Here is a 4,899-nt window from a genome sequence, read left to right as displayed (position 1 = left end):
GTAAACTACTGCGTATAACAAGGCGAAAATCCCCTTTAATGTATGAGTACAAAATAAATGACCAGTCTTTGGAAGCGGTAACATCAGTCAAGTATCTGGGTGTGACTGTTATAAATGATCTCAAACGGAATGATCAGATTACACAAGTAACGGGTAAGGTGAACGCTAGATTGCGGCTTATTGGTAGCATCCTGAAGCGATGCAGTCCTTCAACAAAGTAAATAGCTTACAATACGTTAGTTCGTCCAGTATTAGGTTATTGTTCGTCTGTGTGGGACCCTTAGCAGTTGGGTCTGATTCAAGAGATTGAGAAGGTCCAAAGAAGAGCGGCAAGATTCGTGACTGGTACATTTAGCGATCCCAAGAGCGTTACAAATCTCATAGAAAGTTTGAAGTGGGACACACTTGCAGATAGACGACGCGCTAAACAGAAGGGACTGCTCTCTAAATTCCGAAATCCAATCTTCACCGAGGATGTAGAGCATATACACTCCTGGAAATTGAAATAAGAACACTGTGAATTCATTGTCCCAGGAAGGGGAAACTTTATTGACACATTCCTGCGGTCAGATACATCACATGATCACACTGACAGAACCACAGGCACATAGACACAGGCAACAGAGCATGCACAATGTCGGCACTAGTACAGTGTATATCCACCTTTCGCAGCAATGCAGGCTGCTATTCTCCCATGGAGACGATCGTAGAGATGCTGGATGTAGTCCTGTGGAACGGCTTGCCATGCCATTTCCACCTGGCGCCTCAGTTGGACCAGCGTTCGTGCTGGACGTGCAGACCGCGTGAGACGACGCTTCATCCAATCCCAAACATGCTCAATGGGGGACAGATCCGGAGATCTTGCTGGCCAGGGTAGTTGACTTACACCTTCTAGAGCACGTTGGGTGGCACGCGATACATGCGGACGTGCATTGTCCTGTTGGAACAGCAAGTTCCCTTGCCGGTCTAGGAATGGTAGAACGATGCGTTCGATGACGGTTTGGATGTACTGTGCACTATTCAGTGTCCCCTCGACGATCACCAGTGGTGTACGGCCAGTGTAGGAGATCTCTCCCCACACCATGATGCCGGGTGTTGGCCCTGTGTGCCTCGGTCGTATGCAGTCCTGATTGTGGCGCTCACCTGCACGGCGCCAAACACGCATACGACCATCATTGGCACCAAGCCAGAAGCGACTCTCATCGCTGAAGACGACACGTCTCCATTCGTCCCTCCATTCACGCCTGTCGCGACACCACTGGAGGCGGGCTGCACGATGTTGGGGCGTGAGCGGAAGACGGCCTAACGGTGTGCGGGACCGTAGCCCAGCTTCATGGAGACGGTTGCGAATGGTCCTCGCCGATACCCCAGGAGCAACAGTGTCCCTAATTTGCTGGGAAGTGGCGGTGCGGTCTCCTACGGCACTGCGTAGGATCCTACGGTCTTGGCGTGCATCCGTGCGTCGCTGCGGTCCGGTCCCAGGTCGACGGGCACGTGCACCTTCCGCCGACCACTGGCGACAACATCGATGTACTGTGGAGACCTCACGCCCCACGTGTTGAGCAATTCGGCGGTACGTCCACCCGGCCTCCCGCATGCCCACTATACGCCCTCGCTCAAAGTCCGTCAACTGCACATACGGTTCACGTCCACGCTGTCGCGGCATGCTACCAGTGTTAAAGACTGCGATGGAGCTCCGTATGCCACGGCAAACTGGCTGACACTGACGGCGGCGGTGCACAAATGCTGCGCAGCTAGCGCCATTCGACGGCCAACACCGCGGTTCCTGGTGTGTCCGCTGTGCCGTGCGTGTGATCATTGCTTGTACAGCCCTCTCGCAGTGTCCGGAGCAAGTATGGTGGGTCTGACACATCGTTGTCAATGTGTTCTTTTTTCCATTTCCAGGAGTGTATTATTACCACCAACTTTCAAATCTCGCATGATCATCATTCAAAGACAAGTGAAATAAGAGCTCGTACTGAGGCGTTCAGACAGTCGTTTTTCCCTCGCGCGATCCGCGAGTGGAACAGGAGGGGGAAAATATGACTTTGGCGCGAATTGTGCCCTCCGTCACACACCGTTTGGTGGCTAGCGGAGTATATATGTAGATGTAGATGTAGACTTAGCATCTGAGCTCATCAGTCCTTTAGACTTAGAACTACTTAAACCGAACTAACCTAATGACATCACACACATCCATGCCCGAGGCAGGACTCAAACCTGCGACCGTAGCAGCAGCGCGGTTCCGGACTGAAACGCCTAGAACCTTTCGGCCACAGCGGCCGGCTTTAACACGTTTAGGAGACCTCTTAAAAAAATAAACAGCAGTAAGTTCATAAAGGAATTAAAGAATTTTTCCACTCTGGTGTTTGACTGGTGTTTGAGACAAAACGAGATTTTCGTACATGGGCATAACAGCGAACAGTTGGCTTCAGGATATGTGACTCTGATTAACTCTTGAACGACATTCACATTTACAGGCATAGTCGCCGCACGGTCAAACGTTTTGAGCTGTCCTCACTCCTAACTATGCGTTTTCGTGAACTTCGCTGTCTATCTGTGTTTGGTTTCCCGCCCTTGTTTCAGTTACGTCGTGCTTCTTCTTCCTTCTACATTTGGCAGCAGCGATGTGTATCGATGTTTGCACCATGTACCATCTTTGGTTTTGTGCATATAGTTTACGGCTAGGGGGTCTGCAGTGAGTCGGTCGGTTGCTGCGGACCAGTGAAGTTATCTCCATACGGTGCAATCGGCTGGGTCCGCTGGCGGTTCCTGCGCAGTGTCGGAGCGTGTGTGGAGCTGCCTGATCGCTACGAGCTTCGCGGTTCACCGACCCAGGACGTCAAAGTTGAGTAAGGGTTTCAGCTGTCTAAGCCACGTCCTTTCATGTTGTGTGGTTCGTTTCAGTGGTTCACGGTTGGGGAGGTTTTCCTGTGAGCAACTTCAAGTGTTTCCACAGCTGAAATTTAGCTGCCATTCGGTGCAATTAACTATACTGGTTGAGTACAATTCAAGTGCACCAGCGGAATTTTCTGCCTTGTGGCCGTTAGTGTTTTGGTTACCTGCCCTGGCCACTAATGTAGTTTCAGTGAGCGTCCGTTCCTCACCTGTTGTCGCTATCCAACACGGTGTGTGTAATTTTGACAGCTAATACATATTTCATTGTGGATAATCACGTTACTAACATTTGTGTTTGAGTTCTCATGTACCGATTGGTGGCAAGCAAGTCCTTTTGTCGGTCGGTCCGTGGCTGTTCCCTGGTTGGGTTCCGACGGATCAAGTGTAGTTGGGCTCACCACCTGTCTCTGGCCTAAGTAAACGAGGGCAGGCGGACCTCCCAGGAGGCTTCTGAGTGCCGTTTTCTTTATTGTCCTTCTCACCAGTATTTAATTGTCTGTTTATAATCTATCAGAGGCAATGATTTAAAAAATTCTTGATTTTTATGGATTTTATGGATTTTTGAATTTTGGAAAATCGATTGTGGGCCTTCCGCCGCTTAAATCCTTATCCTTAAAATTACGGCCTTCTGCCTTTGAAAGGTTATGGTAATGTATTTTAAAATCTTGAAAAATTTTATTGTGGGCCTTCAGCCGTTTGTATTGCATCTTGTTTGTGTTTGTCTATCCACCCTTGCCTTGAGGCTCTCAGCCTCGCTGTATATAATGCAATTTTAACTGCATGTTTTTACCACTTGAGGTTTATCTTGTTACATTAAGATTTCTTGTTTGGAGGCCTTCAGCCGTGAAATAATTGCCTTTTTGAAACTCGTTGTTCTAAAGTTTCAGCTATGTGTGTTTTGGTTTAAATGTGTTATTAAATTAAAATAAATTACAATTTTGAGTGAACCTTACCGACACCTTATTTGGCCCTTTCCACAATTCTAATCACCTGTTCTACCCAGAGGATTTAGCGGGCGTTTCACTTTTGTGCAATCAATTTTTCATTACATCCGAATTGTGATAATAAGAAGTTCTGCAATGGCCTGGGCGTGCTTGTCACTCTTTATATCACAAAACCCAAGAAACTTTCCTTTATCCCTCCTTCACATACATACCGCAGGACAACAGAAAACTGTGCTGTATTTGCCACATCTGAAGTTTCGCCAACCACTACGGCGGAAAAACGAACTTACAGTTAATAGAACGGTAGCACCTACAGCTTGTATTAGACCATTTTCTCTGATTATGATAATTTGTTTTTTTTCCCAAAAAATTGCATTAATAGACCTTTTAAGGATGTTCTTGTTTCGCCTTACCTTTTGATTATGTAGGGACACTTCATTTTTAAGCTTGTCATCTTGCGTAGTGTCTATTCTGTTTTTACCAAAAGCAGCTACAACTATGGACGATCTTAGAAGGTTAGGAGACAGTCCGTGCTCGGTTCTCGACTTCAGTAAATTCCTAAAATGCGTTCAACCGGTTTTAGTTCAACTAGTATCTCTATCCTTTACAAAAAAACAAACGATACCAACAAAACAATGCATTTAGGCCATTGCTACCAGGTAATCAGTCACGTTGGTGTACATATTATACTGAAAGTATCTAGCGAATTTACTGATCTACTGAACCAAATTCAGTAGTTCTGGTGCTGGCTGTCCATTTTTAATTATCTCCTTTACTTCTGAGAAAGAATGCGCAGAAAAAGGTTTGGGCAGAAGTTCTTTTATAATACTTATAGACGTAATTCTGTATTATGTAGCTAGATACTACCTATCTCTATCTCTGAATTATATGCCCATCCGAAGCAAGCAACGGTTGTGGCAGAAAAACACGGTACACTGTCCGTGACCTAACAGATGTGAGTGCACGAGTCTCTTTCGGCTCAGCTAAGCACCTTCGTCTCTGCTGACAAGGCTCCACCGATAATACACTCCTGGAAATTGAAATAAGAACACCGTGA

Source organism: Schistocerca nitens, chromosome 4 (assembly GCF_023898315.1).
Source record: "Schistocerca nitens isolate TAMUIC-IGC-003100 chromosome 4, iqSchNite1.1, whole genome shotgun sequence".
Taxonomy (NCBI): Eukaryota; Metazoa; Arthropoda; class Insecta; order Orthoptera; family Acrididae; genus Schistocerca; species Schistocerca nitens.
The sequence above is the reverse complement of the archived record's forward strand: the minus strand, read 5'-3'. Positions refer to the sequence as shown.